Consider the following 13,694-nt stretch of genomic DNA (forward strand, 5'->3'; position numbering starts at 1 on the left):
TTAAGATACAAACTGTGGATCGCTTAGAAAATGCTGGGAAAATGTAAAGATTGTTAAATTGTTTTATTTCTGTACTTATTTATTTGCTTTGAAAGTTGAAAAGAATTTTACCCATTTCCATTCCATTCAGAATGGAGGTGAAACTCAGTTTCGACCCTTTCAGTCAAGTACCAAACACATTAAATGCAGAATTCCAATTATTCTCTTTTCCGCCTTTGTAATCATATATTTTTTTTTTTTTGATAGGAGCGATATTATTCTCCTTTCCCCTTGTGTGGTCATGAAGCATTGATGAAAATCTATTTTTTTTTTCAGTACGGTTTTGAAAATTATGCCCTTTGCAGAAGTCATCCGGGTATTAATTACAAAAAGTAGTGTGTTCATGTTCAGAAATTGCGTACCGCACACTTGTAAATATTAGTTGGAATTGCGTGTGAAAGGGTCACCTAGCGGCTCTTCTCGATGGGAAATACCATATAGATCCAAAAAGTCCCTGTTCCCTGAACTTACTATCTGATGCTGGAGGAGACTAGATTGTTCTCTGCAGGAAGGGCTGGGTGCAGAAATCCCCAGGGCTCCCGCTGTAGTTTCCATGGCGTCAGTCCCTAAGACCTGTGGCTTCGGGGGGCAGGAGGCATGGGGGATGCTCGGTCCAGAGAAGCAGGTGTCCCCCTCAAATTGCCTGAAGGGCTCCATGGGAAGGTTTTATGAAAAGGAGTTGTTCACAAAAACCAGTGCTGTGCTGCCGGCTTCCAGCCTCTGGCCTCTGCCTCTCCCACGCCACCTGGTCTAGACAAATAGGAACCCAGTCTAATCTCTCTTCAGAATCTTGCCTCAGCGTGATCCTGAGAACAGTTCTTTTTTTTTTCTTTTCTTTCTGGTGTGCATAAAGCTGCCGAGGGTTTTGTTGGTAACGTGCTGATAAGCACTGCTTTCTGTAAGCGGCTGTGGGAGTAGAGACTCTGTTTTCTTGGATTGCAGTTGAACCTCGCAGCTCTCCTCCTTTTTAAGAGTTGGAAATGATCGTATGTGGGCCACCAGGAATTGACTGTTGATATGTAAGTGGGGGTTCATTTGTTTGCCCTTTCAAACAAAACCTCCAGATTTGGGACAAGGACCACTTTGGAATATGAGCCAAATTCTGGTGTGGAAGGAGAATTTTTCCAGAGAAACAGGAAAAAGCTTGCAGTAAAGGTGAAGGAGGAAGGACCGCCGTGGGAAAGAGAAGAGGATCCTGGGGCGGGGGTGGGGGGAGCGGGTAGGAAAGAGAAAAACTGGAAAAGAGGGGAAGACCCTGAGAAGAAGGGACTATGGTGTTTGCTCCAGTTTTGAGGGTAGGCCCTGTTTATAATCCTCTAATGCATACTGTTTGCTCTTCCCAAGCTGCCAATACACAGATGCAGGGAACTTCTGAGTTGGGCTTTGCTCAGGACTACAGGACTGTGGACCTGTAGTGTTTCTGGAGGGTCGTGTGTCCTAGGACAGGAAGACCTCAGGCAGGCTTGGAACCTGGCCTTCTTCTACCTTTCGCACTCAGGAAACGCTCAGGGACAGAGGAACTCCTCACTGTGAAGGGGTATTGTGGACCTGATCCCAGAAACGGGGCCTCTCTCCCGCCTTTTCCACCTGCTCTGCCTTGGTTTGGGCTGAGTAGTGGGCTCCTGTCCTGTGGCTTTCTGTGGGCTTTGGCTCAAGGAGCATGCTAGCAGGAGATGACAGTGGGAGGTCAGAGATTATCCCGTAAGCTCTCTGCCTGGGGTTGCCTCAGGCTGGCTCTGTCCATTGGCCAAATAGTTGTGTGCTCCCCTCAAGTCTTCCACACTCCTTTTGCCTCATGTCTTCAGGCCTGGGCTCTCCTTGTTTCTAGCTCCGGGCCCCTGCCTCAAGTTTCTCCGCATCTCACCACTTTGTAAAAGTCTCTTAATCCTACCTCAGATTGCCCTAATTTAAGTGTGCCATCTGTTTCCGCTTGAGAGTCTGACTACCTCACCAGACCACTCTGAGGATTAAAGGGGACTGTGTGGGAAATCACTTCCCATGAGGCCTACTGAGTGTGCTGCTGTCCTTGTTACCAGTGAAGGGGCCTCTCCCTGGCCCCAGTGCCCTGCTCTTGCTTGCTCACTAGTTGCCTCACCTGGATGAGAAAACTTCCAGGCAGGGGAATTTATGCTCTTGGGAGGCGTTCATTCCAGCCAGGGCAGAAAGGATGTGGCAGGAATGGCTGGGACTGCACCACTTGAGGCTGTCACATCGGGCAGAAAAAGAAACGTCTGTTCTTTCAGATGGCTGAATCTATTTTCAATTCTTCACCCACTGGGAATGTTTTAGGCCTATTATTGAAAATCTAGTAGGTGGATGCAGTGGAGTTTAACAATAATGCAAACTGCCATAGAGAGTTCTAGAAGCTGAAAATACATCTTGAAGTAATAATAATCACATTGACATAAGTTTGTGGTTTTGAAAGTGGGTTTACTATTTAGCCATATTTAGCTTAAGAATAATTTGTCCCCAGATTGAGTTGGGTAATCTTGTGGAATCCCATTGTTTGTCTGCCTTTATGCCAATGTTACTGCTGTCAGAGAGCTTATCTTAAGCATTTTCTTGATTCATTTATCAGATTCATTTGAGCATAATTGCCCATAGTGTTGAAATTCACTGTTTACTTTTTTTTTTTTTTTGCTTGGCCTCTCTACACCAGTACAATGGTCAGTGGCCTTTTATTTTTATTTTTTAAATTCTTTTTTTATTTTATATGCATTTTACATCATTTTTCATTTTTGCACAATGTATGCATTTTCATTTTGGTTATATTCCCCACACAATTACCACTCCCCTTATTTTGACCCTAACCCCGCCCCCCCTCCTCCACCCAAAGTGTGTCTCTGGTTTATAGTTGCTTGTTGATTTTGATTTTTACTTTATTATAATTAGTCTTTTTCCTGGTCCCTTATTTAGATTTTCTAAATTGCTGTTATGAGTGAGACCAGGGGGTATTTTTCTTTTTCTTTCTGGCTTATTTCGCTGAGCATGATCCCTTCCAGTTCCATCCATGTTGCTGCAAATTGCATGAGTTTATTTTCTTTTTACAAGCTGTCAAATGTTTATGATTTGTATGAATATTTCACAAATTTGAAATTTTTTCTTCTTTTTTATCCTTTTTTCTTTTATTATTTTTTTAAATTTTATATATTTTTTACATCATTTTTCATTTTTGTGAGCTGGAAGGGATCATGCTCAGTGAAATAAGCCAGAAAGAAAAAGAAAAATACCGGATGGTCTCACTCATAGCAGGAATTTAGAAAACCTAAATAAGGGACCAGGAAAAAGACTAATTATAATAAAGTAAAAGTCAAAATCAACAAGCAACTAACTATGGGCCAGAGACACACTACAGGGGGGGGCATGATCAAAACAAGGCGGGTGGGAGTTGTGTGGTGACTATGAACAGAATGTCTCTCTTTTTTGATGACTGAGTAATATTCCATTGTGTATATGTACCACATCTTTTTGATCCAGTCATCTATTTTTGGGCATTTGGGTTGTTTCCATAGCTTACCTATTATAAATAGTGCTGCTATAAACATAGGGGTGCAGGTGCCCTTTTGAATTAATGTTTCTGTGTCCTTTGGGTAAATACCTAGGAGTGGAATTGCTGGATCATATGGAAGCTCCATCTTTAGCAGATTGAGGAATCTCCATACAGCTCTCCATAGTGGTTGGACCAGTTTGTTCTCCCACCAGCAATGCAGGAGGGTTCCTTTTTCTCCACATCCTCGCCAACATTTGTTGTTGCTAGTTTTTTTAATATGTGCCATTCTCATTGGTGTCAGATGGTATCTCATTATAGTTTTGATGTACATTTCCCTGATTACAAGTGATGTTGAACATTTTTTCGTATGTCTGTTGGCCATTTGCATTTCCTCTTTGGAGAAGTTTTTTTTTAGCTCTTCTGCCCATTTCTTGACTGGATTATTTATTTTGTTTTTGTTGAGTCTTGTCAGCTCTTTGAAGATTTTTGTGATCAGTCCCTTATCATTAGTGTTGTGTGCAAAAATTTTCTCCCAGTTGGTGGGGTGTCTCTTTGTTTCGGTTACTGTCTCTTTTGTTGTACAGAAGCTCTTTAATTTGATGTAGTCCCAGCTGTTTATCTTTGCCTTCACTACCACTGCTTTGGGTGATGTGTCTTTAAAGATGTTACTGAGGTGTATGTCATGCAGTGTTTTACCTATATTTCCTTCTATATATTTTATGGTTTCAGATCTTACATTTAGTTCTTTAATCCATTTTGAGCTGGTTTTTGTGCATGGTGTGAGGTAGTCAAGCTTCATTCTTTTGCATGTAGTGACCCAGTTTTCCCAGCACCATTTATTGAACAAACTTTCTTTGCTCCATTGCATATTCTTTGCTCCTTTGTCAAATATTAGTTGACTGTAAATCTGTGGGTTTATTTCTGGGTTTTCTGTTTGGTTCCATTGGTCCATGTGTCTGTTCTTGTTCCAATACCATGCAGTTTTGATTATTATGGCTTTGTAGTATAGTTTGAAGTCTGGGAGTGTGACACTATTTACTCTTAACTTTGTATTGCCTCAATTTCTCAAGAGAAAATGCCTTCCACCCCCTGCCCACACCACTGTTAAGAAGCCTGGATTGTGCTAGCTATTGGGCTGAGATTTATTAACACACGTAAGTGTCCCCAACTAGACCTCATGGCCTTTTGTATTTGTCCTTCTTTTTTTTTATTTAGATAGTTCATATTTAATTTATTTACTGTGCATATAGAAGAGGAATCTTCTAAGATACTCCTTCCCTCTCTCTCTTCTCCCTCTCTCTTTCTTTACTTATTTTCTTTTGGAATTTATTTTTTTATCCTTCTTCTTAAAAAATTTATGCAATTTTTGGATCATATTTACATAGAATAAAATGCCAAAGTCATAAACATCGAACTTGATGTTTTTTAAAATAAGTGTGCACCCTTGTAAATATCAGTCATGTTAGTCCTATTTTATCCCTGCAGAAATTTCCATCATACATTCCCCCTATCATTTCCCTTCCCATAGGTAATTTATCATCACAGATTAGTTTTACTTGTACTTGAATTTCATGTAATTGGAATCATATAACCTGTGCTTTTTTATATGTGGTTTCTTTTGTATAACGAAATGTTGCATATGTATTTTATATTAGCTATATAGTACCCTATATATGGATAGGCCATAATTTGTTTATCCATTCTCCTATTGATAAACACTGGGTTGTTTCTAGTTTGGATATTTTATGAATAAGGACTAAAAGTTCTTGTGTAAGTCTTGAAGACACAAGCACTCATTTCTCTCATATATTCATGTAGGAGCGGAATTGCTTCTCTCACTGTCACTATAGATGTTGTTCTCTGTTTAAAGCTGTGGCTTCTGTGGGGGCGTGGGGGAGGTGTCACACCTGCTGGAGCTGCATCTGTGCCTCACTAGCTGACTGCATCTGAACCTGGTGGTCTTTGTGTGACTGTCCTGAGCAATCCTGATGCACAGAACTCAGCCTCCCAGGGACTATTTGATTGATAGCTCATGAACTATCAGAGACTAATTCGTAAATGGTTAAAAATACAGAAGTAGAGACCATGCATCAAAGTATTATTGAACTCATTTAATGAGGGAAACTGATTCAAAAATCAGTGGGAAAAGGAATGTTCAAATAAGATTAAGTTAGGTACATAAAGAGTTCATGATTTAGAGGACAATAAAATCTTAACCTGTGGGATTATCATCTCTATCAGAAAAGAAGAAAAAAGAAAGCAGCATACGTTGTTGCTTTTCTGTATGTCTTTCATAGGGTTGTTAAATATCCTAATCAAGTGTTAGTTAAATCAAGGTACATTTTTAGACAGAATAAGATGGCCCTAATCAGATGGGGTTGGGGTTGCTTATTAGAAAATGCATCAACATGGCATTAAAAGGTCACACGGTCATCTTATTTTGCCTGATTTCTGAGTTTTGGATATTTTTCTGACCAGACCATAATGTGGGATATACTAATAGGTACTAGGATGAAATTCTGGAAGTCATTTGTTTAAAAAATGTGGCTGCCCTTCTGGGACCTCCAATTGCCAAGTAAAGCAGAAAGACAGCCACCTGACTAGGGCAGGGTTCATTTTCCCATGTTGAATTTATTTATTTATTTATTTATTTATTTATTTATTTATTTATTTATTTTTAAGATTTATTTATTCATGCATACAAGAACCGGGGTACAGGTCAGATGTGCAGGAGGGTGAGAGGATTCACCAGAGACAGAGCGGGGAACAGAACAGGCAGATCTACTGAAATACACTGTTGAGGGGAGTAGCGGGGAGACAGAAAAGGTCTGCCATGCCATGTGGGATTCTCGCCAGCCGGCTAGGATTGAACCCGCGCTGCAGAGGCTGCGGACAGCTTCACAGTGCTGCGCTCAACCACCTGTGCCACAGGGGAGGCCCCCATATTGAATTTAATGACTAGTGTCTTCCTGTCAGAACCTTCCCCTCAGATCCAAGTGACAGTGTACTTTCATCCAGCCCAGGACGTACAGGCAGCCCTTTCCTGGGTTCTCCTGACATGTGTCCTCAGATAGACATTTTGAAAGAGCCAGTCAAATGAATTTTTAAAAGAAAATACCTCTAATGTATAGCTCAGGCTGACATGAGTATGTGTCTGCCTGCTTTTAGAGGGGCCTTTGGTGAGGTGCCATAGGACCCAGGCCCTTGACATTTTGTTGCTCACAAATAGAAATGTAGAAAGCAGGAAGCTGTGGTGGGGGTTAAAAGAATACGCTGTTGATCTTTCAATTGATCTGACACTGTCTGTGAGGAAGTGAGCTGTTTTCTCTGCCTGTTTATGTATGTGTTAGGTAAAAGCGCATTTTAAAGGTTGAGGTGTGTTTACTCATGTCCTATGATGAGGTAACAATTTTCAGCTTGGTTTCACATTGCCCAAGCTTTCATTTGCTAAGTGGTTTAGATCTTTTGTTGGCATAGCCAGAGCTCTTTTTTTGTTGTTTGTGTAAAGAGGTTGATGAATACACTTGTTTTTTAATCAGTGAGGTGGAAGGTCAGGATTTCACGGATGTGCCCCACTCTGACATCAAACTCAGTTACTATGGGTTCTTGATTTAAGAAAGAATCACAAATTGACTTCAACAGTGGTAGAGATTCCAGCTGTTGTTCTATATTTAGAGACTCTGAAGTAGATCACTTTTATCAAATATTACTTTAACAAAAAAGCACACTTTCAACCCAAGGGCCATTATTTTGTGAATTATAGGGAAGATGGTTTTCAAGATGCCTGTTTCTCTGGAAAGGGTAGCAGGAACTTTTCTAGGTGTTTTGCAATGAGCAGACCCTCCTCTTCCTCACCACATTAAGTCGCCACTTGCGTGGCTGTGTGTGTATGTGTGTGTGGGGGGGTGTGTGCCACATTTGTCGAGGGAACATTGACTGGGTGTCCGCTATGTGGTAGGCACCAGAGGCTATAAGCACAAATGAGACACAGTAAATGGAATGCTGTGTTGTCACAAATGTCACTTCTTCCACAGGATGGCAGTTTTAGCTCCTGTGACCAGCCCTTCCATCATTCTGTACTCTGGAGAACATGTGTTAGAATTGTTCTGCAAAGATATTCCTGATTAAAATGCCACTTGAGAAGTTTTCAACTGGATCCACTAGGCAGTTCTGTTCGAACCTGCTAAATAAACCTACAGTTATCATTTCGGCCCTGATTGCTCTGTTACTTTATGGAATAATAGTGGCTACATTCCTTTCCAGATTTACGGGCTGCCTGGCACGTTGTATATAATCTACTTGTGTCTGTCCTGTACAATGACTAAAATTTATTGCGCGCCTACCACTGTATGCCAGGCCGGAGGGAGGCTAAGCCCTTCAAATGCAATATGACACTCTGGCACAAGTGCTGTTTCCATCATGCCCATTTTTCACAAGGGGTAACATTCAGGAAGCATCTCCAGGTTAAAAGACTTACCCTGGTCATGCCAGCCAGTGAGGGGCACTGGGAACCCGGGAAGGTGGGCGCTGGAGCCTGAGCGCAAGCAGGCAGCATTTTCTGGGTGTCCTGGAAGAGTGACCTCTTGCTGTTACTGCCTGCTGCATCTTGCCTTCTCCGTGTGCCCAAGCCGGGTTTCGCATCCCTGCCCCTCTCTGGAATAAAGCTTGTAGTCACTTTGCTGTTCTTGTTCTTGATTTAAGAAAGAATCAGAAATTTACCTGAACAAAGAGCATTAGGTAGAGATTTCCAGGTTGCTGTTCTATATACAGAATCATGGTTCTTAACTTATTTCCTCAATTGTAAAGGATTCTCATCAGATAATCAGCCATTTTAACTCAGAGAACAATCTTTGCCTGGATTTATGGGCCTATGCTGCTTTTTTTCCTACAAATTCTGAAAGTGAGGCTGAGTAGTTGAAAAATAGTTCATTTCATACTTTGTAAGGAAACTTGATATTTTGCAGTATTCAGGATTTGAGTTTCAGAAGGAGCTTGATTGTCTTTTCTGTCAGGGGTAAATAATCCAGCTGTGTGACTCTCTAGTTATTCCCCATTGGGGCTATTGAAACCACCAATTTCAGCTCAAATTATTCTTTCAACTTCAAGCATACAGTTTTCTCTTAGAAAACAATATCCTAAAGCTAACAACTGGAATTTAGTTGCTCCTATAAGAAAATTCCTCTAAGGAAGGGTCTGGAGTCATAAAGGCCAAGTATGCAGCCGGTAAAAGCCCACACCATTCGTGGACTCCTTGGCTTTGTCATCATTGCAGAACAGGAAACGTGTGTGAGCAGGGGGGTGTCTTGTGACTCAGGAGCGCTGTCCCCTGACTGGGCTGATCTTGGTGATTAAGCATGTTGGAGTCTTATTCTCTTAACTGAATCTGAGCTTAGAAAGAGGCTTTGAAATCATGTGTTTCAACCCTAAGCTTTCTAGCTGATCAAAATCTGAGCCATCTAGAATGTTACTGTGAGATATTTCTGGACATTTAAACTTGTAAAGTATGGGGCTTCTACAGGAAGCTCCATGATGATGGGTCTCCAACCTGGCCCTGCTCCAGGTGCATTGCCTTGTCAGGAATTTGGAGTGAGGGCAAGAGTTGGCCATTAATTGTGTGGCTTAAAATACAGATAGCAAATTTAAGAAGAATTCAAAGTATTATGATTACAGTATTTGTAGAAGTTCACGCCATTCTGCTGCTTGATAAAGCTAAATGCTCCTTCTGCACAGTGTTACTGACAGGGCAGCACAATCCTTTTTAATCTCATATCTTTTTTCAAACATGTGGATTGGTAGCCTGTAACTTGTGTGTCTACATTTGAAAATATTATAATGTTATTTCTATAGAAGCACCATAATATATATATATATACTCATATATGTATGTATGTATTTGTAAAGAAATTATAAAAGAAATTCACTGTACCTACTCACACAACATAGCAATATATAAATGCTCAATTTGAGTCCATTAGAATTAATATATTCTAATTGCAGAATGTCTGGACTAAATAATGAACTCTGTCCTGTCGTCTCCCCAGTGGTAGTGACGGGGGCAGAATTTCTAAAAATGGTCATCAAGATTTTCCTTTCAAATCCCCAGAACCTGTGAATGTGATGAGCTATCATTCTAGTAATTGTGTTATTTAAATGGCACAGTTGACTTTAAAAAGGAGAAGTATGCCAGTTGGCCTAATCTTAATCACATGAGCCTTTAAAAGCATAGAATTTTGTCTCTGTTTCATGGCAGAAGAGGAAGTAAGAGTGATTCAAAGGTTGAGGAGGACTTGCTGCTTTCAAGATGGAGGGAGGGGTCATTTGAGAAGGAATTTGGGGAGCTTATTAGAGCAGAGGGCAGACCTTGGCTAGCAGGCAGCAAGAAAAAAATCTGAGACCTCCAGCTGCAAGGAATTGGATTCTGCCAACAACCCTAGTGAGCTTGGAAGTGAAGCCTCTAGATCAGCCTTGTGAGATCCTGAGCAGGGCACTCAGTTGAGCCTGCCTGGACTTCTGACCTATAGAACTGTGAGATAAAAAAATATTGTTTTAAGCCATTAATTGTGTGGCTTAAAATACAGATAGCAAATTTAAGAAGAATTCAAAGTATTATGATAACCTAAATGAACAGGATTAAAAAAAAAATACTTGACATACCAAGAACCGGGAAAACCACAACACAGAAGATTCAGGTGTTGGAGTTACCTGACAATGTTTTAAAGCAGTCACCATAGAAATGAGCAATTACCAACACTCCTGAAACAAATGAAGAATTAGAAAATCTCAACAAATAAGTAGAAGATATTTTAAAAATGGAAGTTACAGAACTGAATAATAAAATCTCCGTATTAAAATACTCACTGGGTGAACATAATAATAGGTTAAAGGTAACAGAGGATAGACTCAGTGAAATTGAAGATGGATAAAATTTACCTATTCTGAACACAAATAGAAAATAGTTTGGAGAAAAAAATGAACAGAACCTCAGAGACCTATGGGACAGTGTAAGGTCTAATATTTGTGTCATGGAAGCCCCAGAAGGAGAAGAGTAGGGGAACAAAAAATATTCAGAGAAGTAGTGGCTAGCTCCCCAAATTTGACTAAAGACATATACCCACAGAATTGTGGAGCTGGGAAAAATCCAAAAATGATAAACTCAAATAAATCAATACCAGTACACATTATCCTCAAACCTCTAAAAAGTAGTATTAGGGCAGAATGATTTCTATGACAGTGGATTTCTCATATGAAACCATAGAATCCAGAAGGAGGTGCACAATACTTTCATGTGTTGAAAGAAAAGACTGGTCAGCTCCAAAGTCTACATTTGGTGAACATATCCTTGAGGAATGAAGAGAAAATAAAAACATTTGCAAATGAAGGAAAGCTAAGAGAATGTGTTAGTAGCAGACCTGCCCTGAAGTAAAAAACAAAAACAAAAACAAAACAACAACAACAACAACAAACAGTGGATGAGTAAAAATAGGAGTATATGTCATAGGCTGTCTTTTTTCCTCATTAACTTTTAAGATAATGCTTGATGGTTGGAGCCAAAATGACAATATCGTCTGGTGTAATGTTCAATATTTGTAAAGATAATAATGAAAAAATGATATTTTTAAAATGGGAGGTATAAAGTTACCTAAATGAATAAGGTTTCTGCACCTCACTGGAAATGAAAAAATATTGATACCAATAGTTTATGATAAGTTACATATATTATAATAACTAAAGATATTTGAAATCACTAAAAAAAATGAATAACCCCCCAAAAAACTATACAATGAGATATACTCAAAAAAAGCTATAGATAAATTAAAATGGAATTCTAAAAAAATGTACAAGTAACACAGAAAGATAAGAAAAAGGAAATAGAAGATTAACAAAAAGGGAATAAGGAGAAAAAAAATAATACAATGGTGGGCTTAAACCCTAATTACTTTAAGTGGAAATGGCCTAAATACACCAATTAAAAGACAGAGATAACAGAATGGAAAAATAATGTGAGTCAACTATATCCTGTCTACAGAACAGTTACTTCAAATGTAGTCCTGCATTGCAATATGATGTTTTGGTCAATGATGGACTGCATATATGGTGGTGGCACCAATAGTCTAGGTATGTCCTTGGCTATGCCGTTTGGGTTTTTGTAGTTGTACTGTGATTGTCACAGAACAATGAAATTGCCTAACGGCGAATTTCTAATTATATATCCCTGTCATTAAATTATGCATGATATTGATAAAGGTGTATTTAAAAAGTAAAAGGGTGGATAAAGATAGGCCATGCAAATTAATTTTAAAAAAGAGCAGGAATGGTTATATATAATGCGAGATGAAGTAGACTAAAGAACAAAAAAAATCACTGGGTACAAAGAAGGATGTCACAAAAAGAAAAAAATGTCCACCAAGAAAACATAGCAATCCTAAATGTATGTGCACCAAACCAGAGATCTGCAAAATACTTGAAGTAAAAACAGAACTGAAAGACAGACACATTCACTGTTATACTTGGAAATGTTAGCATCCCTTTCTCAGCACTTGGCAGAAGTACTAAGTAGGACATCAGCAAGGTTATTAGAAGAGTTGAACAACATCATCAACCAAATGGTTCTAATTGATATGTTTAGAACACTGTACTCGGAAATATAAAACACATCTTTCTCGAGTATCCATGAAGCATTCATTAACTTAGATCATACCCCAGGTTATAAAACTAACCTCAATATATTTAAGGGAATGATAATAATACAGAGTATGCTCTTTGATCAAATGTAATTAAACTAGAAATCAGTAACAGAAGGAAAATAGGAAAATCTTCAAACATTTTGAAATCAAGTAACATACATCTGAATAATCCATGGGTCAAAGAAGAAATCTCAAAGGAAAATTTAGGAAATATATCAAACTGAAAGAAGATGAGAATAGATTGTATTAAAATTTGTGGGACACAGCTATAACAGTGTTGAAAGCAAAATGTATAGCACTAAATGTTTATATCAGAATGGGGGAATGGTTGGAAATCAATCATCTAAACTCCTATCTCAAGAAACTAGAAAAAGGAAAGCAAAAACAAACCCAAAGCAAGCAGAAGAAAGGAAGTACTGAAGATCAAAGCAGAAATTGTTGAAGTTGAAAACAGAAAGACAATAGAGAAAATCAATAAGAAAGCTAGTTCTCGAAAAAGATTAGTAAAATAGATAAACCCCAAAGAAGACTGACAAAGGTATAAAAGAAGATGCAAATTACAATATTAGGAATAAAGCAGGTTATATCACTACAGCTCCTGCAGCTATTAGAAGGATCATATAAGAATACTACAAACAATTCTGTACATGCACATATGAAAAGTTAGAGGAAATGGACTGGTACCACAGAAACGAGCCTACCAAAATTCACCCAGGATAAAATAAATAACCCTCTAATAGCTCTATAACTCTTAAAAATTCGAATTCATACAAAAAGAAAACTCCAAACCTGAAGTGTTTCACTGTAGATTTCCATCAAACATTTAAAGAATTAGTACCAATTCTACAGTCTTTTCCAGAAAATAAAAGAGGAGGGAATGCGTCCTAATTCATTTCACGAGGCCAGTTTTACCTTGATCCCCAAACTAAACAGACAGTACAAATAACTCCAACTCTATAGACTAGTGTCCTTTAAGAACATAGACACAAAAATCCTTAACCAAGTTTTAGCAAGCAATTCTAGCAACATATAAAAGGAATATGTACCGTGACCAAGTGGGATTTATTCTGGGTATGCAAAACTGCTTCAATGTTTGAAAATCAGTGAATGTAATCTACTATATCAACAGGTTATGGGAGAGAAAAATCACAGAATTATGTCAATTGATGCAGAAAAAATATTTGACAAAATTCAGCATCCATTCATGACACAAGCTGTAAGCAAAGTAGGAATAGAGGTGAATTTCCCCAGCTGGATAAATAACATCTACATAAAACCTACAATTAACACCATACTAAATGATAAAAGACTGGATACTCCCCCCCCCCCCCGAGAATGGGAACAAAGCAAGATATTTATTCTTACGGGTCTTATCCAATATAGTACTATAAATCCTAGCAAGCATAACAATGAGAAAAGAAGGAAAAGTCATACAAACTAGTAAGGAAGACGAAAACAGTTCATATTTGTAGATGACACAG

The 13,694-nt window shown here is 38.8% G+C and overlaps 1 protein-coding gene across 3 annotated transcripts in view; it reads left to right on the forward strand.

Moving 5' to 3' along the window:
• Positions 1-13,694, forward strand: part of SH3KBP1 (SH3 domain containing kinase binding protein 1) — a 316,536-nt gene that overhangs the window by 52,169 nt on the left and 250,673 nt on the right. The window lies entirely within an intron of this gene.

This window comes from Talpa occidentalis, unplaced genomic scaffold (genome assembly GCF_014898055.3).
Source record: "Talpa occidentalis isolate TD23 unplaced genomic scaffold, MPIMG_talOcc4v2.1 talOcc4.15, whole genome shotgun sequence".
NCBI lineage: Eukaryota > Metazoa > Chordata > Mammalia > Eulipotyphla > Talpidae > Talpa > Talpa occidentalis.